We start from the raw sequence: 23,029 nt of genomic DNA, 5'->3' as shown, positions 1-23,029 counted from the left end.
AAATCAAGAAACAAGCGTCACCGTCAAATCGCTTTTATTAAACTTCACACAATTAGATGTAATTTTAATAAAGATTCGATTTTAGTTTCAAATCTGTACGAGTCGTACATGTGCGTACTTCTATCGAAAAACATTTCATAGAAATGGAATTTACGGACCGTAATTTGTTAAATTATTCTAGCGCCGTATCGGTATACGTCACGGTTGCAAATTTGCTGGTAAAATACAAAATCATTTCACTACCCAGGTAGTGAAAGGTACGAGAGAAAGGGTAGAAAATTGCGCGAGGTAATTTCTCGAAAATGTCGTACGCGAGCGTCCTCGGAAAAACGCTTTCGTGCACCAGCTTCGAAAAACTACGCCGCGAGCGCCGGCTAGAGCGAGTTTTTCATTTTCCATACCATACGTTCGCCAGACAGTAGGTTACCAGCAAAAATATTCGATCGAATCTAAATTCCGAATTTTTATCCGGAAGACAAATAAACGAGTTGTCCGTTATCCGATACAACGCGGCAAACGTGAGATACAAGACCATGTATTTCTTCATTAACGCGCGGCACTTCGATGATCGCTTAAATCATGAATACAAATTAAAAAAAAAATACATATATATGTACACACGAACGTAAAATAACAAAATAAATATTTATAAAATCATCAATACGTTATCTGTACGTAAACGACATAATTCTTTTTAACATTAATATAATCAACATAGATTTCTTTCTAACTAACGAGAGACTGTCAAATTAAAAACATTCGCGATGGAAAATCACATCTCTGTACCAGGAATTTTCAGCGCTGTAATTTTATTCGCGCGACTGAACAGTTGCCTCGGTAGTTTCGTTTAAGAAAAGGGGGAATTCGATTGCGAATCGGGCGTAAAGCTCCGTAGAGCTGCGGTAAACCTTGAGACCTTCGATGTAACTTCCACCACACCCAAGTAATAATGCGATCGTTTCATTTCGATCGCGACACCGCCGGAACATTTTTCACATCCTGGCGCGCGTCATAGAGCTCGGGCCAATTCAACCATCGTATTTTATGGACCATTCAAACATCCGGTTCGGGCTTCTTTTTCTCGCTGACCCTTAATATTTCTTACGATAGTGGCGTGCCTCTCTCTCTCTCTCTCTCTCTCTCTTACTCCCCGTGAGTTTTAGGTCGCTGTATTGTCCCCGGTAACGCGCGATAAAAGCCGGTCGGAGATATACGGTGTCCCGTAGTGTTTTTCTCGGCTTACATCGGACATCGCCGACGCGGGATTATTATTTGTCGCGGTAACGAGAATGAACGACGGTTCCGTTTTATTGTCAATATTCCGGCACGATCGTGGTAACCGACTCCCAGGATTGGCGAAGGCAAGCCTTCACCTGCCTCCGTCCCCTGCCCCCGAGAGACACGAGGACTCGAAAGATTAAAGGAATTTAATACGCTGTCGTTTCCGAATTAATTCAAAATCGGGAGGGTTCGTTAAATCCGCAATTTCGTTTGCGGAGCCGCGCAAAGAAACTTCCCGCTTTGGACGTGTTTTTACGGAAATCTTTACGAGGAGGCTATTGATTCGCTTGCTCTGCAGGTGCCAGTTGCCTCTTGTATTTCCTCCCGCATTCGCTCTCACCTCCGCCCCGCCTCTCCCTCTCGGTCGGCACGTTTCCTTCCCGATTGACTGCGTCCTCGTTCCCTTTGACTAAATCACCCAATCATTTCACATCGCGAGATTGCAATAAAGTGAATTGTCAAATAGCTCTTTAAATTCGTCTATTAACGCGCTGCCACCGCGACATAAAATGCATTCTACGTATATTGCACTACTGTTTGTCTCTTATATTTAACGGTTATTTCCCTTAAAACTTAGCCCATACGAAGAAATGTCATTATCATGAGAACTACGAAACTTTATCGTGAAAAGACGCTTGCACGATACTCCACGACGTTGTATAATTTGTAGAAGCTAATAAAAAATCTGATACTAATAAACGCACTTATAAATGCAGACTTGCAAATAAGATGCTAATTCTTATTAAACACTAGTCTTTGAATCTATTCGCTGTAGTTACACTTGCATATAAAATACAGGTAACAGATATTTTTTTTCTATTTTAATATGCGACCTAAATCTCTCTCATTTCAAAAATGGATTCGATTGGGAGAAAATTAATGTAAATTTACAAAGATTAACATAAGAAATATTTCTCTTTTATTCTAGATAGAACTTTTTTATTTTTTCAATGCTGAATAAAAATAATCTTGTGTCGTTTATATTTGCATTACTTGTTTTGAGAAACATTTTAAAAAATTGCATTATAAAATATCTCTTTTAATGACAGATTTATTATATATGAAAAAATGGTCAGTTTTCAATTATTATTCTTAGTTTAAAAAAATTAAGTGCAGATACAAATAAAGAAGACATGCTGCTTTAAAGATTTTATATCGATTTAAAGAATTTCGCATATCGGTCAATTGAGAATGGCCAAATAGTCCTTTTGCTGCCTTAGGGGTATTTTGTACTTGGGAAACGAGCGCGTTCGCTCTCGTTAAAGCAAGTGTCTAGGACTGATTTACCCTCTTTACCCTCGCGTGACACCGACCGGCGGCTTCCCAGTTCCTATGCTCAGGAGGGCATAGGAAGGGTGGAGCAGAAACATTGGGCTCTGAAGTAGGACGTAAAACGAATCGCACGATTTACGGGATCCTTTCATCCTTCGCAGGACCACGAGAAGAGATTGAAAAGTTCTTTTACGTTGGGATCTCTCTTTCCCGCGACTGATTTGGCGCCGATGCGCTTCCTCATTGAAATTCTTCACGATGATCGAATTCATTATCGTGCTATCTCCATGCCGATGTTTCCATCCCAATCTCGAACTCGCGTGTACCTTATGCCATTCAACCAGCTCCTTTAGCTTTATCTCGCGGCACCTTTACGATTTGAGAGAAAAATCTTTCCTTGTTAATTTCGGGTGTGAATTTTATTATTGCAAGGAATAATTAAATTAACAAAATAATACGTTTTTCGGTTCACGACTATTTTTTAACGTCTTTCATCTTCGGTAACTGATAATATCCAAACGTTGTCGTTTTTGACGATTCAACAATTTAATAAAATATAACGTTAATAGAGTAAATTGCGCACACTGAAATACGTAACTCTATAGCATTTACACATTTTCACTTCATTATCAGAAATTTAAGTGACCTTTTTAATAAATATGTGGTTACGAAATTTTATAAATTTAATTTGGGAGCGAAGCCAATTACCAATACAAACGAACACTGACTAAATTTCATTATTCAGAATATAATTCGGTAGTTATCCGATTAATGCTGCCATTTATTATTCGCTATCTTGCAAACAATACGATAAATTTTATATCGAGTTTATATGTCAGAGATATTTACAAGAGTAACCGATTACTCAGCCGTTTGTATGGATAATTGATAATTGAATACACAAACATCCTTAAAAAAAAAAGCATTTTAACCTGAACGCCTTTAGCGAGAAACACGTACGAAAATAGTTAATTTCGATAGAAGAACGTAATAGTCGATGATAAAAAAATCCGTAATTATTAATCAAAATCAACGCGAGGTTGACGCTGATTACAAATGTGAGGAATTTTTTCAGAATTTTCGTGAAGTTTTGGAAGAAGAGACGAGGCCATATTCGTTTCTAGGTCGCGTCATCATGGTGCATCTAAAGCACCAAGCACGATGCATCAAGGCCGAGATCAATAAGCTCGATCATTAGTCACATGCCGCGGCGCGGGACGTATTCAAATTAACCGGTTAATGGGAAAGTTCAGACGGCGTGAGTTTCTAAATCGAAATGTCGAACCGACTCGAAGACGTTCGCGAGAGACGACGGCGGGGGCGACGGGTGTTACGTTAATGATACTAATGGCCAATTTAGTTCTTTCCTGTAGCCGACGATACGTCGCGCATAAGCCAGCGGGATTACTCCGCTCGCTGATCAATTTTTTCGTGAAACGCCGTGGGATTTGAGGCTCATTCTCTTCGCCGAGAACGGGACCATCAATCACGCGTCTTTAGAAAGCCCGATTGAACGGCGAAATAAACCGTGATTGACGCGCAATAAATATAACAATTGTATTTTCCAGAGACATCGATACATGTACGGCTTTTTTCAAGAATATAAAGAATAATACGCTTCACTCACGCGGAATAGTCGGTGTCAAATGTTTTATTTGTCTCTTTTTGGGGGTATTTAGAAGTATTACAAATTCTACTTATATTTTGTGTATCGTAATTAATAATAAATTATATTATAATTCAAATTGTGGTCATGTGTAAAATTAAAAAAAAGTATTATATGCTAATCGAAGCAGGTGATGAGTACCAAATCTCGGCAATTACATTGTCGTCAAATTACCTATTTTATACGAGTGTCAAAGTGCACTTACGGTTATATATACACACCTGAATTGTTTTACTACTTGACAAGTCTAGTCAAGGAAACTTTGGTATGTAAACTATCTATCTTATCACATTCTGAAAACTACTTTTATATGTGTGTATGTGTATGTGTATGCGTTGTACTTTCGGTACTTAACCTAAAGTACAACGCATACACATACACATACACATACACATACAATTAGTAAACTACTAATTTTACAATCCAGATAAATTTTGTTCTCGTAAAATGACGTCGAAATACATTAAAGCAAATAACGATCATTACAAAGAATTTGAAAAATCAGCGTATGTTGCAAAACCAATTTGTTACGAAACGAAGACCGTAACTAAAAAAAAAAAGAAAATAAAGTTTCCTGTCTGTCTTCTTTTCACTTACTTTCTCCATCTCTTTCCGGGGGTTGCATTATGCTTATTTTAGTATTCAAAGGGATCACCGATGAAAAATTTCACCTTAGTTTGATCGCTCTTCCACATTGTCAAATAGACGCCGTTCTTTCTTATATCCTTGTCGGTGTAAAACGAGGTCGATCGTTTTCTAATCGAACTCCTATCGATTCAAGGGTTTTCTTTTATTTAAAACTACCACTCCTGACAGACCTATGCAATTAACATTGCAAATACTATAAAAGATTCAAGCATCGAAAGTGACAATGATAAACAAAGTACGTAACGTATAGAGAAAAAACAAATAACGTATAGAGAAAACATACTTCGATCTCTACAATCGTATAATAATCCACGTATCAATTTCACGGATCACGGGTGTTTCGTTTATTGCGATAAATACGCAAATTCGTGTCAATAGCCGGTAACGCGAAACCTCATTTCGTGCATAGTCGTCGAACCGCAGTTAACATCACGTTTCGAACGTTATGAGAGGAATCGCGACAGTTTTCGTGCGATTTGCACACAAAGAGACGCCTGACGTGAGCATTTCGCAACACACGCCGCGGTGCAGACCCCAATCGAGCAACCGTGTCGCATGTCTGGGGTCCCGGGCGTTCTCATGCTTCCATTGTAATTCGAAGTCCTACTGGTTGGCGCGGCGGTATGGGGCAGCAGACGTCGAGCATTAACCCGGCCGCAATGCAAAGGACGAGCGAGCACCGCTCAGCACTACTCTCTCTCTCTCTCTCTCTCGTCGTGGGCTCGGTCGAAATCCGCGGGTGCGGAATCTTGCAGGATAGAGCATCCCCCTCCCCCAACTCGTTCACTTCGGAACGAGTTGAGATTATTGCGAGTTTAACAGCGCGGTCGCATACCGCGTTGGTATGCCGCCCGAGCGGTGAGCGCGCGTCGCCCGCGCCGTATTGCGATAACTGCAAAATTATGCCTTACGATTTCGCAATTAAACTCGGACACCGTCGGCGGAAGTGCCGCTTAACGCAATATTCGTCGCGGCTCACCCGCATCTCCCCCTCCCCCTTTGTCCCGCGCCGCGCATTACGACGCCAATCGATTCCGACTAATTAAATACGACGGCCGGCGCGTATTGATAACGCAATTTAATAATTAAACATTTTCCCATTACGCGTAACGCGCGCGTCATATAATAACGCTCGGCCGTAATACCGCGCGCGACAAAATGCAAATATTTAGCGCCAATTTGCACCATTTACAGCGCGTGGCCGGCAATCGAAATACGTCCGTGTATATAACGCGGACGCCGAATGCAACGCGATTCTTTCGTCAAATTTTCTCGGCACGTTCGATATACGTATACCACGTATTACATACGTAAAACTGCATGTTGAATTTCCTCGCTCCAAATAACACTTCAACTTCGAGCAGCGTAATCACTCAGGAACATAACTTACAAGTTCAACCTCGGTAATTTTATAACTGATACGAATTAAACTTTTTAAACTTTAACTTTCGCCACTTAGCCTATATAAATTTGCACGACCGACTTTTGCCACTCGACCTATCGACTCGATCGAAGCTTACGTTTTCGAAAAACGTTACACAAAACAAATGGTCAGCGAATTGAGATGCGAAATCTCATGTGTCAATTTAAATTTTAATATCAATTATCTCAATAAATCAATATGAGTATAAATAAATTCACAATTTAATTAATAATAAATTCAACGTATTACGTGTATTTCTCTCATTAAAATTAACAAACAAGATTAAGATACCGTTTGCTTTTAAAGCGAGATTAGACAGGAGGATGGGATACAGAGTGGCGTCCACGCCGCGATTAAACTCAAATGACGCGTGATTTCGTTTATGAGATTGCAAATAATGCCCAGATCAACTCGGAAGACCGGCGAGGGAATATTTATGTCCGTGACGAGGGGGTTGCGCGCGGCAACGCGCGTCGGCTAAAGGGGTAAAAATGCTCCCGCAACGTAAACGCAGACACCGTAAACACAAATTTATTAACGACCCGGCACCATCCGAAAGAACGACCCCCGGTCGACCCGGCCTGCTTTCCCGTGTTTATCAGTATTAAGGATCGGCCTCGGGCTCGGCTCTACCCCGAAGATTGACGTATTTCGGAGAGAATTAGCGATACACGGGCGCGCACACGTACACGTATACACACACACACACACACACACGTATCTCCGGCATCAGAATTATTGACGGCGCGATGATAACGTAAACGGCGTGTAGCAACTTTACATCAGAATGGCGGTTCTTATTCCCCCGACGCGGCTATGAACTGAAAATGCAGCTCTGATTTTAACCCGATTCCGACAGAGAGATCTGCAAACTGTTAAAAATTCGATATATTACGCATAATATATATCGAACGCACACCTCGCATTTACGCTTAAATCTCCATTTAAAATTGTCGCGAAAGAGGAAACATCAAAAAAAATCAGCAACACAACTGTAACGTTCAATTCAGGTAACATTATAATCGAGCTTTTGCCTTTTGTATTTCAGGAATGAAACGCGCGTATCGGCTCCGGCAATTATCACCGAGACAGAACGCTAAACTGTAACGTAAGCATAAAATATTTTCGTTACCTCGAAATTCCCACGTCCGTACCTCGCAATCGTTAATTAGCAATTTTCATAGGAAACGAATCGGCAGGTGGGAGGGAGAGAGGGCTTCGAGTTTCAGACGCGAATTAATCATGCGCGGCTCCCCTCGCGCGCACGGCGGAAGTGCAGCGCGCCTATAAAACATACGGGCGTTCATTAACGCCCGCGTGATCCCACGGGAAAAGCGCAGGTATTAAAATGTACGATATTAAAGGTGATGGACGCGTCTTCGCGCATCGGCCACGGGGATGGAGATAATGCGACGATGTAAAACGGCATTATAACGGCGAGACTTGGTCCGGGCCCTGGCTATCGCGCAACTATATACGTGGCGGGACCAAAGTTTTGATGAAACTCGTAACCGCATTGGCAAAGGACCCTTTGAAGCGGAGGACATCGTCACTCGAAACTGCAAACGCGGCTTGATCGATGAAAGGCTAAACGCGCGGGAGACATTAATGCAGTATGCAAGCGAGCGTGGAGATATTCAGAGCTTTACAACGCGCCTCCTAACGACGTAACCGTCCTCTCTCTCTCTCTCTCTCTCTCTCTCTCTCTCTCTCTCTCTCTCTCTCTCTCTCTCTCTCTCTCTCTCTCTCTCTGTCTCTCTTTCTCGTTTCTTTCTTTTCTCTTTGTCTTCGCGCGCGAGCGTTCGCTCTTTTTTTATCTTTTCTTCTTCATTTTTTTTCCCTTTGTTTTTAAAGCGGCGCATCACGGCACGATCCGGAGCGTTACCGTAAAGCAGGAACGCGCGAGTGACCGCCGATGAAAATAGCAACGTTTAGTATGCAAATGTCTAATTTCCTAAAATGGATCGTGCCCTCGTCGTCCATCACTCGATTGCATCTTTCGAGGAAAGGACGAACTTTAACGCTCCTCTCCTTCTTCCCGCCCCCCCCTCCTCCCATTCCAAACTTGCACTGATAACTGGACAGTTATTGTGCGGAATAAATGTACACCATTGCAGGGATGAGAAATAACGAGTTACGAGTAACGCCATTACCATTACTTATATTTTTTATATCGACAATTTGAAATAACAATTTTTCATAACGATAATGTAAAGTCATAATTCAAATAATTTTTAATAATATCAATGAATTCTTTTTAAGTAATAATAAAGTGTATGATCAAATAAAGGTCTATCTGTGATCACTATATATTTCTATAATCTAAATAATCAAATAACATTCATAAAAATATTATCTCTTCTGAAGTTTCAATTTTAATAAAAGTTTCTATAGAGAAAAGGTAATATTTTTATAATACATGTTGACGCACATTCGATTTTTAATATAATTGAAGCATTTCAGATGTAGATATCTAAATTAAAATATATATTTAAATATATGTCAACCGTAATTTGAAGTATTTTATCAATTTTAGATAAATTAGAGGAAAAGAGTTACGTAATTTTTTAGGATAAATTTATTATTTTTATTATATAATTATAAAATTTATTTAAAAAACGATTATCAATTTTATATATGTATGTATGTATCTGTTGTATATGTTACAGAAAAATCATGAAATTATATTCCATTAAAAATAAAAACATTGCGAATTGAAAATAACTTCATCCAATTGAAAACTTTTCAATTTATTAACCACGACAGATGACATATTATCACACTTGTATTTTTTGCGGATAGCTCATTTCGAATGTGTATACAAAAAATTTCAATATTATAAAACATCGTAACAAAAGTTTACTTTTGAGCCAAGACAAATCCATCAAACGTAACTTTATCAAAACAGTTCCATCTTTAAACCTCATCTAGAAGTAGGGATTTCCGCTTCAAATGGTTTTCCAATATTTTCATTTTTGAAGAATCCCGCTCGCTTTCGTGGTCGCGACATTTTAAGATGGAATCTCGCGGAGATTCGACAGATGCACCGACTTTAGAGCAATAGAGTCACAACAATTTGTTACATGAGGAACAGAGCATTAAAACAATTTTTTCCCCTCTTATCGATAAGAAAAAATCATTGCTGTCAACCTAATAATGAATAAGTCAATACTTAAGCAATCGAAAAAAATTCAAACTGCTTTAATCCGAATATTATGCTCAAATTTATATGCAATTAAATTATTTAGATTAATTATATAACCAAAAAAGCTTTAAATAACAAAAGATAAAAATGTGTACAGAAAATGTGTACAGGATTAAATTTAATTTTAACTTGAGAAAAAAAAATATATATATATATATGTAAGTGTGCGAGCGTTTTGAAGTTAATTGGCTAGTCTACTTTCCGACAAATTTGCCTTAAAAATATCCTTCTACATACGCTGCCTATTATATTTATATTAGTCACAGTGCTGTGAACGTGAATACGGAGGTTTTCAGTGCTCTTGAGAAAGCACTTAAATATCATGAGAAATTAGTTCTTGGAGAATATATTACACTCCGGATGTTACTCCATCCAATTTGGATTCAGCTTTCGAAAAAGAGAGAGAGAGAGATTTGCGTATGCATTTAATTATGCACTCGCGTTCGTCCTCGGACTTTTGCCTAGTTATGCGAATGTGGAAAAAATTCTTTCTCCTCGTTCGTTTTTCATTTTCAACGTTTCTCCGGCGTAGACCTGAAATCCTCCTCCGTCTCTTGCGCACCGTCTCACGTTCGCGTCCGTCCTTCAACTTTCCGCATTACATTTAACTCAAAATGCACCACTCATATCTACAGTCATGCGCGCGCGCACGCTAGCTCCTCCTCGAAGTTAGCGAACTTCGCGTAGTTTATACAAAGCCGCGAGCGATCAAAGTTTCGAAACCCGGAGTCGAAGAAACGCGTCGCGAGATTTCCATTCCGATAAACGCCGCCGGCGCGTCCGGCATTCTTGCCGCCGGAACCAATCTCTGTATCTGCAAGGAGAGAGAGAGAGAGAGAGAGAGAGAGAGAGAGCAATGAAGAAGCGAATTTGTCATCCATCTTCAAACGGCAGCGCATTTCCGCGAAAGCGGAATGCACCAGGAATTTCCTAAAAACAGAGGCGAAACTCCTTCGAGAGAGATTTCGCGCAAGTGTATCTGCGTAAATGGCTTCGACTCTTACGCGCTTCTCTCTCTCCCTCTTTCTGGCACGCCCGACAACCTCGTCGACACACGAGAAGCACAAATTTACGTGGTAACCCAACTACAGAAGGATGCCCGCCTAAGGAATCCCGTCTTGGAATTCCGCTGCGAAACGGGAACCGCTCCTAATTTCATTCACTGCCGAAATAATGGCGCCGCGGGTCGTTCCCATTCTGTCGCATTACGTAAACGTGTTCGCGTTCTCGCATAGTGATTTTCATGTGAACGCACGTGATTATATTATATTTTCAGGAAGAATATGTAAAATATGTCATTATTTCCAATTGTCAAGCATATAATTTAAAAATATCGCAAAATAAAGTATATAATTCTAAATTAAATTTTTCATATATAAAATGACACACACACACACACACACACACACACACACACACACACTCTCTCTCTCTCTCTCTCACACATAGGTTTTTTTAAATTACTCGAGAAGAAACTGACTGAAAGAACTCTTGCAAATTCGCCGTTGCCTAAAGCTGTGTAAGCATGGTCTTTATTGACTCTAGCGGTTCCTTTTGCTGCACTCGAAGAATCAATCGTCCCGTGCTTTTCGTAAATCGCGAATTTTCCGCGAGTTCCTACGCGAGCTAAAATCGAAAAGCCGAACCATGTGGTCTAGAATCCGGTACCCGTACGGCAAGCCAGATCCGATCTTCGACTAAACGACGACTCTCGAAATCCCACGAGATCTTGTAGCCGAAGGCCGCGAAGCAATAATAGACTTTATCCATGTTTCGAACGGTATAACGTCGTACTAACGGTAAACGGCAAGTGGACAGGTAGACGACGACGGGAGTTGCGGGACTCCAAAGTTTGAGAGACGAACTTTCTCTCGCTTAAGCGCGCGCGCGCCTCTTCTGATCGTTAAATCGCACCGTCGCGTGCTCCCACTCGTATTTCCAGCAGCGAGAGCCGTAACTGTATCGGGGATTTACAGAATCTATCGCTACGTGCGTCACGTTACGCGCCCCTCCGGCACGAGAAATTCTTTTGCGCGCCGCGCGTTTTCCTACGCTCCTAAATGTGTATACGAAGGCGATAAAGTTTTAAGGGTGACTTTAAAGTCTGGCTGGCTCGCGCAGCCATTCCGCTCTCGAGCTTACAAAACCGCAACGATGAACTGCAATCGGTAAAAAATATAAAAAAATAAACATGTCGCGGATAATCTTTCGGGGTAATAACTCCTTGCAAAAGGCCAATAAGCGCGTTAAATTTTCAAAGGCGACGTACGTGACTGTTTTATACGAAAAAACGACTGTTTTATACAAATTATCGAAATTGATATAAATTATGATATGTATCAGTTGTGACAATAATATGCGTGTTCCTTAGAGGTTTAATATTTAAAAGAAGTAATTGTGATCAATCGCTCTATTAATTGCAAATATTTTAATTATGGAATACTCTTTGCACGTGTGCGAAAGTAGTATAACTGTACGATTATTCAGACATCCATTCGTAGCATTAGAGCAAATTACTGAAATTACTGACGCGTATCACGAAGGTAAAATATCAGCGAGATGGATCTCGCCTAGATCCGCGAGAATTAATTGCGCAAATAAAATTAGCATCCGAGCTAGGAGAAGGCTTGCTTTTGCTCGCGCGGAATTCGGCCGAAATTAACACTGTACAATTTTTTAGTCCGGTCCTGTGCGACGACGCGCAACAAAGTAAACGCCGTAACGAATGCGAGTGTGTAGCGGCATTTAATATCAATGAAGTCCTTCCAGTGTCACAAATCCTGAGAATGCGCGGTCGCGCGAACGTTACCGCTCCAAAAATCGCGCATGCATTCCCATTGTTTTCTACTTCTCCCCCTCCCCCCTGCGCCCCTCGAGCTGTGAGAATTTACATGCCGGCCGAGGCGGGAAAATACGCCTCTAGCTTTAGAGCGCGGTGGCGCCGTGCCAACGCAATTAATAATCTCCCCCGTTAATACGTATTAAATATATCACGTTGTAAATTACGCGAGCTGTGTCAGGACGAAAGGGAAAACGCGGCGACAATCGACGTGGGCGCGTTTCGCACCGTAAGTATATGTAACGGCAGCCACAAATCAAAACGGATCAGCGTGCGGGAACGGCGTGCCACGTCGCGCCGTCTCGCGAGGGAGATGTAATAAACCCTCTAAACGTTTGAATAATTTTTGTCCCTTATCATGGGGTGCGGCCAGAAAACGCGAATGTCGGCGACGGCGCGGCGGTTTCGCCGCAAAATGATAAATTATTCTTCGGAATATCGAGCGGTCTCGATGGCGCCCTCCCCCATTGTGCCGCATGACAATCGCGCCAGAAATTCTCCCCGTTACACGCAGAAATCATCTCTTAATCGTTTACATGGTGAATTGCTCTTTTTTGCACCGAGTCAAACTCGCATGTGTCAAAGTTAAACTGCATGGAGGAATACGAGAATGCGCAACGATACAATTTTTTTTCTTTCTCTAATAGAATAGCAATTAACAAATAAGTCAAGTTTGCTACAATAAGGTGAATTTAAAGCAGCAATATGTATAATAAGAAATATGATAATATTTCTTCGAATTTTTTAAAATATTGCTATAGAAATATTGGATTTACTGTCGGTTAATATGATTATTTATCTTTTTTTTTAAATGAGAATTTAAAAGAGGCATTTTTGTGGCGGTCTAAAACACGTGTACATATTTACCAGTGTACATAGGTAAGTGGGATTTTCGAACGAACCGCGTCGACCGCGACACGGTGGTCCGCAAAAGGCGATTTAATCAAGCTCTCAGGAGGCTGCGTTACACATGAGTGCCTGGATAATAATAACGGATATCGTATTAATAAGGATGTTGTTAGTGGTTCTCCACACGATTCATTGTAGCTTGTCAATATACAATTAACCGTTAAAAATTTGGCGGTTAAATTTCGCGAAAGTATTTGCACGAATTCAATTCCAATTATGGGTGTGTACTTATTGAAAAAGATATGAGTAGAAAATATCGATTTAATTTTGTATTAATGTATGACTTATTTAAAAATTAATTACTATAAACAGAAATCGTATTTCTGTTTAGAAAATCAAAATTTTTCTATTGTATTCTTTGTTATTATATTAAAAAATGTTAATTTTTTTAGATAAAATAATTCCTATCCCAATTTGTTAATGATGCAACAATATTGTGTCATATAACTATGCGATAACTGACTAATAATATACATGCTCAATTGAATAATGTATAATTTGTGTATTAAAATTAAATTTAAACTGTTAAATACAAAATATAATTTATAATATCTTGCCTAAAAAATAAATATTAAATCCTAATTAATATCATTACATTAAAATTATAAATTAATCACTGTCATCTACTATAATCACCTACTCTAATAAAAGATATTAAATTTTGTATGAAATAGATCTAATATTCTTTTTATCTGAGAAATAGGATACAATAGCTTTTGAAAGTCACTTTCATAAGACGGTGAAGGGACATTGTATGCGGCGCGCGTAATGGAGTTTTTTATTCGCGCGAGCCATTTTTATCACATATAAGTTTGTTTAATATAGATATTAGCTTGATGCTACAGTGTATACTGTACATCGTGGACAGAAGGCTGTGATTGCTCATAACAACGTGAAAGACTTATTTTCTGTTTATGAAGCCCTTTTCGTAAAAAAGATGTTAGATTTACGCGATAACCTTGATTTATCCCGTTGGAAATAGAAGCAGCAATCACGCTACGCTCTTATCACAAAAGCAAATTGCTACAGCGACGCAAGTTGTTATAGCGTACCTAATTATGCAGTGTAATTAGTTCTACGCGAATCAATTACTATCCACGAAGGGAAAGTCCCGCACAGTAATTCATCCTGCACACTCATCTGCTTGGTGTTACTGCGCTATTTTACGAAACGAAAGCCACGAAATACTATTCATGTTACTATTTTTAACGATTTAATCTTCGTTAATCAAAAGATACTTGTAATATATGTAGCACCAATGTAATAATATCATTTGTAAATTTATGCATTTCGTAACACGAATTATAATAAATATTTTGTATAAGAATGTTCAATTTTGTTTTATGTGACAGATGAGAAATTTAAGAAAACAGTGCACGAAAAGAATGGTTTTACAAAAGTATCTAAAAATTTAGCAACAGATTTGAAAATAATTTTGAACAGTTTATGAAGATAATTACGATATTTAAGTTAAAATGTCAAAACTGCTGCACAATTGCTTATTATGCTTGAATATCTATATTATTTTAGGAGTTGAGCAAAATTATTTTCAGCTATAAAGCTAACTAACTAAATTTTTAAATACATTAGCAAAACTATTTTTTGTTTACTTTTTATTTAATATCTGTCACATGAAAAATTTTGGACACTTTACCATTATGGTAAACAATAAAAAATTAATACGTAGAATATTAAATCATGTTTACGTAAAATGTTGATATTTTAATAACTTAGCAGTCATCGAAGACGGCAATTTTATAACATTAAGTTAATACATTAAGTTATAACATTAAGTAGTTTTTAAATTTCCGAATTTTTTGTATTTACGTTGTGTTATGTGCGTTTCATTAACTTAAATTTGTCCCTAATTTAAGCTTTATAAGTCTGAATTAATAGCTGACTGTAATACGTCGTCATTTTGTCTGTATCTGTTTGTAGATATACTCCGAAACTGCTAGGCGCAGCACTCACTAACGCGTTATTACGAATGCGAGACATTTTTTCTTGCTCGTTTAATGAGAACTGTAACAGTAACTGTATACTACTTTCATATAAAATATTTGAAAAAAAAATTGGTGAACAAAGAAATAAAAACATATTACAAAAATATATTAAGCATTTTAATAATTATTAATATTATATCTAATTAATGGTCGTAACTGAATCTATAAACGCGTTTTTTATTTTTAATAAATTTTGATAAGTCATAAAATACTATTAATTTTTGTTTCTTTCTTTTAATCCAAGACGAGGCATAAATCTTTTAGAGATTTATTCTTGCGTGTTAAAAATATAAATATTCTCACATCACATATTTATATTGTTCTCTCCGCAAAAGAAAAAGCGTATTAAAGAACATGTTAAAATTGCAACCACACTACTTTTATACGATTTTAAATTTGTTTTTCTCACTTCTTGAAACTGATGAACATAGAAGGCAAGTAATACGAAATTGCCGTATAGCAATAAACTACGATAAATTATTTGTGTTCCCACATGTAACAATCTTCTATTACTTTTTATCATAAAAATAACATGATTATCATTGATAATCACTAATTGTTCGTAATAGAGATATACAAACTATTAAACAACTTACTGTGAGCTTACTTGTGAATATAATTAAGGCAATGTACTGTGAAATTTCCATAAAGCAATAAAAGTAAAAAAGTACTCGTATTGAATAAAGCTATTATCGTGCAAAATTCGTTATGCATATTTTGCAACAATTTCTAGCGATTGCCACTTGAATACAAAATACTTGAATACAATGCTCTCTTTAAAAAATTAATAAATTATTCCATATTAGTAGTCCACTCCATACTATCTGCTTTTATCTGTCTTACCCTATATTTCTAACTTTTTATCAATTTGATTGTTTTTTTTTTTTTTTGCAAAAACATCAACTTGTCAAATATCGTCCTATTAAGTAACTGAAAGATAATACGTTAAGACCAATTTTAAATAAATAATTAAATTTCTAGTCATCTAGCGAATAATCGCAAAGTTGTCGAACACGACTCCGTAGCGAAGTATTTGTCGAAAACAGAAAGCGGAGAGGCTTTTTTAGGCTGTTGCTCGGCTAAAATGAAAGTTTCGCAATTGACTCGAGTGCCATTCGTATGTTAATTCGATTGAAGTTCGGTTAGCGTTGCTCTGCCTCCGGCCAAGTCCGATCCGAGAGCGCATTAATATCCCCTCGCGTACTGCCCTCACGTACTCCTCGCAGTATTCGCGAGATTTTTTTTCTCTCTTTATATCTCGATTCCCCTTTCTTTTATCTCGTCGTGATCTCGGCAATTCGTTTCAAACTCGTGTTGCGCGCACTCGTTATCTGTATCGCAATCCGCTGTTTTACATTAATGCGTTAACATCGTCTAGACATTTTTTCATATAAGTCCGCTCAACCTATCTCGCTCGCGAATTGTGTCTCACCTGTGAGAAAACAACTGCGATAAATTATTTTGATGTTTTTACGCGTCTATCTATTTTATGCCGTTAAAAAATTACAAGATTATACCGATTGATAATCACTAATTGCTCGTAGTGTAAACTATTCAAATACAAATCGAATCGAATGGAATTAAAGCGTGATTTATAACATGAACTTAGCTGCGTAACAGACACGCTAATGTCACAAAAATGAACACCATTCGCGCGACTTTTTTTCAATTCGAAATACTTAACATTTTATAAAATAACTCCCCGTTTAATATTCCGTTCCTTACATCACATTAAATAAATTTCGAATTGGACTATTATCGTGCATAAAGGTTAATGTTCATTTAAAGAATAATGCTTGCCTTCTTTTGACCAAGACAGTAATTATTCCGAGAAATTCTACGAAATTCGTGACTATTTTATCAAGAGTAACGTCTGCTTCTAATTGCAGCCACCTAATCCTTAAATAAAGAGAATACTTTACAGAACTGTATCCCCCTTCCCTTCCCATCTCTCTTTGTCTCTCATATTTCATATGTAATAAGAAATTAAAAGCGCGTTACATCGTTACATTTTTTATCATAGCATACAGTTATTTCATATCGTAAAAGAATTTAAGGAATCGAAATGAATGACAGAAGTTAAAATAAATGTCAAACAATACGGACACAATTGAGGCTACCATTTCCGCAACGCAATTGTAGTTGTATTTAAAATTGCCTTTCACTCTTGATATATAGAGCGAAAGTTTATGTTTTAATCTATGTCGTAATTTTCCGGCAATCCGAGGAGATTATTAAGTTAGCACCTGCCAATGGGAAATCACCATGAATTAAGAGGTTTTATCGGTGGAAAGGAAACTTTTCCAATAACCAGCGCGCCGTGCCGATTCGAACTTCCGCGAAGGGACGGCATGCGTACGAAACGTTTCCCTCTTTCTTTCTCATTACGAAAGTCCATCTTTATTACCACAATATTGTATATTTCAAGTGTTTCATCCTTATTCCGTAACAACGACAAATCCACTCGAACGTACTTCCGACTCTCGTGAGAAAGGGAAGAGGAGAGAGGAACTTTTCCAATAAGTTTCGTCACGCGATATCGAGCTTACCGAAACTGTAGGAACGAAGTCTCAATGAGTGTGGCCGAGAGTGGCTCTCACTTTCCACTTGCGTGCTGTTAAGTTTTGGCGGGCCAGTTTCCGGCATCATCATCATCATCATTATCCATTGAAGCTGGGGGATTATATCGCTGCATTCCCGAATGCGATATTCTCGCCCGCATCTCACTGTTCCGGACTCGCTCTGCAAAAAAATTATCGGACTACATTAACGGCATGTTTCAACATCCTTCCTAGATAATACAGCCGTTGCATTTAAATTTTGCTTAAATATTTATAATAAAATTATGTAAATATCTCTTCGGCAATACAGCTCTTCGATAAAGATCGATGAGGCATCTCTATTTCATTTATATTTAAATTTCAATCACCCCGTGAAAACTCTCTTTGTTAAGAAAAATGATTACGCAAAAGCACTGCTTCCTGCACTATGTACTCCCGTTAATTATTCGTTCCGCTATATCGTCGTTATGCGTTCGAAGTTTATGCATCAATAATGAATCATCAACTTCGCGACAGCACGGCGAAAATAAAGAGCATCCAGTGTGGGGAGCCGTCGATGGGGGGAGGAGGGAGGGAAGGGGGTAAGGACTCATCTCGCCGGAAACGCAAACTTTCCGCCGCGCGCGGCGGTTACCTAAAGTAAAGTTCCTTGAATTTCTCATCGCCCGCGAGACGAGACAAAGCGTCCAATAATGACTCACTTTGACTGCAAGTATGTCGCACATCGGGACGCAACTCGCATCTCCCACAGTTAAGCAGTTGCCTCGTTTGCAACGCTGTTCGGACGCGACGTACACTCGATCGATCCTCCTTTGAGCGAGCACCGGTAAGACGCATGGCACACACCGTAACTCATTGAAGCTAATGCAACATCCAGAAGTATCGTTTACCAAAGTATCGTATATAGTACTGACTCGGGGGAACCCTTACCGAGCAGGAGTAATGAAAGTAAGGCCTGAATATTCTTGGCGACAGTAGTCGACTATAATATAACACGGCAACGAGAATGCAGCTCTCGCATTAATATCGTAATCAGAATATTTAACATTCATTCTTTTCACACAGGTATTCCTCTATTTATGATGGGGGATCGTGTTCCGCGGCTTCGGCCGTAAATCAAACTGACATAATTCGAATACTTCATATAAACAAAACGTATACGTATATGCTATATATAATATATAACAAAATTAATATTTTATTAGATGAGAGATAATATTATGACTCTTGTATTATGGCCACTCTAAAATTTCCGTTATTAGGTGAGAAAATCTAGTGCTTACTCATGGAATCATTTAGTAGCCAGTATAGTTATGCAATTAACGCTAATATGCGCCATAATATAATGTGCTAATGTTGAGTTTTCAAGTTAAAATGTTAATTATAGTACAAAATGGAGGGTTTTTTCTATTAAAAACACATAAATCTCTTAATTTAAAAAATGAATAAAATTTGTTTAATCGCGAAGTCTCTCGAAACAATGTATCTTAAATTATCACGCGAGTGTCATGTCTAATTCAGGCGAGTAAACTTCAAGCTATTTGAGAGAACGTTAATAAACGGAAATTAAATAAATAAAATTAACGAAGATCATTAATTAATGATACGAATCGGGCGTAACATGAAAAATTCTTCTCATTATAGACGTAAGCACCATTACCCGTAAGTGTAAGTAATTTATATACACAGTAAATTGACGTAGCTGTTGTACATTTGCGTGCACTTGTGCCACCCAGTCATATGCAAACGATGTGATTCGATATTGTTGCAATAAGATTTCTTACACCTATTCACCGCAGATGCACTCGCGGTAGGATGCTACCATGTGTTACCATTTACGTGTTAATACTACCGATCGTTAAAATACTGTCGGGTAGATAATTCGCTCGGTGAAACCAGCTTCGAATTTAGTTCGGAAAACCTCGCCTATATACTAAACGATTGATTAGAACAAATTACACCACGTATTTAGAAATCAAATTATTTCGTCCGACGCTGCTATCGACAGATCAGAGATACAGAGAGTTCAAATTACGAGAAAATTATCTGGAAGTAAAACGATAAAGGAATTAATGAACTAAATAATTGAATAAGAAATTGACTTTCATGCGAAGAATGCTGTCGACATATGTTGATGCATTATTAAGGATTCTTTTAATATAGATCCTTATTGTTCACTCCGAAAATATTTCTCGTGAAATTTGGAAAAATTCTCTCTTTAACTTCCGTTTTTTTTATTGCGCAAGTAAACTGGAATATGCGCGTGGAAACGTTTAGGTTTTTTCAAGGATTTTTTTTTTATTATCTGATTATTGCGAGATTCGCGAGTGCAGTCCGTGAGGACACAGCACAACGATCGTCGTTCCGTCCGTTTACAAGCTTAGATACCAAAGTGGAGCCATCGGAATTATCGCGTGCATACGTGCACGCGTTTCCATACTGCGGAACGCAAGCGTGTGCACGCACGCGGAGCAGCGCCGGTACATTAGCAGTCACTGATGTATGCCGCAGCATGCACGCTGGATTAGATCCAAGGTAGTTCGGCACATCGGTCATACATAACCATCCCCATAGTTTCGTACGTACCCGGCGCGTTGTTGGCAATGACTTACAAGTTGGCGAACACCACGAACTCCGATCTTGCCGAAAATAGCTGGCGCATACACTTAATTTAAGATTTATGACACAAGGTAGTTCGATCGTCCAACAAAAGTTCTGAAATAAATTCCAATTTTTTATATATAATATTGTCCGACTAGTGTTTACTTTTTAAAAAATTAAAAATCGGTTGCCGATTATTTTTGTAAAAAAAATTAAAACAATAGTTCTATCGTCAAACAAAAACCCAGAAATAAATTCGAATTATTGATATAGCTGGTTATTTTTTTTTTTTTAACTGAAAATGGGTTGCCAAACATTTTTGTTAGAAAAATTAAAGTAAATATAGGTTATTAAATGCTGAAGTATATGAGACACAGACCCTTGCAAATTTTATATTCGTATTTTTTAACCAATTTACCTGAAATTTCTCATAAAAACTCCAATATATTCTTTAAACGATTTAAAGAAAGTAGATTTAAAAAAAATGGCCTATTACTTTGATTCAAAAAATTAATCTAAACTATAAGATTTGGAAATTTGCATTCCTAAAATATTGTAATTCTATCGTTTTAATAATGCAGGATATATTTACAATCTTCGTGACGAGTAAGATCAACTGATGTTACCACGTTTATGGCAGGCTCGCGCTATATTAAAAAAAAATCCAGTTCTAGATGATAAAACTACCTTAAAATGAAAACTTTTATATTTTCATCTCGAAATATTTAAAGAGTTCATTTTTTTCTTATATAGAAATCTTTCTTGTATAGCAAACGATAATAATTTTAAACGCAACTTAATTCCATCGGCTTCATTAAAACGCGCTTAGTTACGGTGTGCTATGCACGGGTGTGCAGCCCCGTCAATTTGACAAACCAGTCACCCGTGGAATGACAGTGAACGAAGCGTAATGGCGTTGCAGAATTCGCGCCAAATCCGAGAACGGACGCCGTCTTCGTCGTCGTGTCCGTGCCGTCCGCTCGGCGGATTTGCATTTACGTACCTAGCCATTTGCATCTCGCCCGAAGAGCCGCGGCGGTGAGAAGTGTCCGCACTTATGGAAATTCAAAGGAATATGATGTACGCGCGATGCCACCTCATGAGGACGGTAATGGATTTCACGCTGCAATCGTAAAGACGATTCCGAAATCTGCTAAGAGATAGAGAGATAGAGATGGAGAAAAAGAGGGAGATAGATTGAGGCAAAAAGAGAAGGCTTTCAAAGTCACTTCGAGCAAAACCGATAGCGACATTTTCCTCGATATAACTTTACGTTGACGTGTGCATCAACGCCGGTAGTTTGAAATATATTACCGAAGTAGCTTTTTCATTTGTACGCGCCGTGCATCATAATTCGCGTAATGACGTCTCTTTCGATGGAAAAAAAAGGTATCTTAATTTTGTCTGATCCTTTAATCGGAAAATTGAACACGTGCGAACTGTATGAATTTTAGAAGAGCAATCAGAAAACTTCAGAATCCTCTGAGATATGAAAGACAGTTATTATCATACCGCTCAATATTTCATCTCCCTTTAAAATTAAATATGTTTCGATCGAACCCTTGATATTTTATGAGATAATTTCACCGATGTTGGTTAACTTTAACCAAATAGAACTCAGCTTTAACTTTCATATTTAACTTAAAACCAGAAGTGAAAGGAGACACTAAATGAGTTAAACTATTAAATTTAATCCAAGCTGATAAAAATAGCTTATTAGAATATACCTAGTTGATTAATTTCACGTCGTTTTACATTTTCCTTTATTTAACATTTTACAAATTTAACAAAAAGTTAAGTAGTTTTTAAGTGTGTTTATATCTTAAAAGAACTCGTTACAATGAGTGTTCATAAAAATCAGAAGTGCTGGAACAGAAATTAGCGGTACAAACGTCAATAATTCGCCAAGTTTATTGCAGGCAGCAGCGAGGAGGGCCACTTAAAGTCTTCAGAAGAATGTCCTCGAAAGGAGGAAGCGTTTGTCGCGACTCGTCAAACGAGGATTCCTTTGTCGCGCTTCCCCCAGCATCGCAGGGGCGACGTACTACAGCGGGAAAGGGAGGGAGGGGATCAACGAGCGGTGAGACAAAAAATGCTCTTTCCGTCGCGCAGACAGGGGTGAAATCAGACTGAACGAGTCCCACCCTCGCCAGCCACCTCGATGCGAGAAGTAATTTGTAGGATCTCGTCCGCCCTTTTTCCACGCCTGTCCCACTCCGTCTTTTTGCAGCATTATATTCAGCGGCGGCGCCGAGGGTGGCGTCTAATCTTGACAGACGGCGCGGCGCAGCGCGGCGCCTCTCGCCCTCGTGCTATCTTTAATATTTACACCGCCATCACGGCCGGAAACGAGACGGGGAAGCGTGACGCCACGCGCGCGGTTATATTGCATTGATACGTGAACATTATCGTGCTACGCGTGCTGCATACCGTCGTGCCGCATATGCACGCCCGAACGTGGCGAATTTCTAATATTCGCGGTCAGCTCCGTTAAACCTCCCCCTCCCTAAACTTAGAGGGGACGGGGCGCGTAATGATCGCCGTAACAAAGAAAAACGTATTTGTATAACGCGAACGACACGTGCAGATCACCCTCATGTCGCGTATCTTTCAAAAAAAAA

The 23,029-nt window shown here is 38.6% G+C and overlaps 1 long non-coding RNA gene across 1 annotated transcript in view; it reads right to left on the bottom strand.

The window, feature by feature from the left end:
* Positions 1 to 16,121: 16,121 nt before the first annotated feature.
* LOC118646500 overlaps positions 16,122 to 23,029 on the bottom strand; it is a 55,644-nt gene continuing 48,736 nt past the window's right edge. The window contains exon 2 of the long non-coding RNA XR_004964064.1: positions 16,122 to 17,988. This is a non-coding gene — a long non-coding RNA (uncharacterized LOC118646500). The remainder of the gene's footprint in view (positions 17,989 to 23,029) is intronic.

Source organism: Monomorium pharaonis, chromosome 7, assembly GCF_013373865.1.
Source record: "Monomorium pharaonis isolate MP-MQ-018 chromosome 7, ASM1337386v2, whole genome shotgun sequence".
NCBI lineage: Eukaryota > Metazoa > Arthropoda > Insecta > Hymenoptera > Formicidae > Monomorium > Monomorium pharaonis.
Note: the sequence above shows the minus strand (reverse complement) of the source record. Positions and strands in the feature narration are given on the sequence as shown.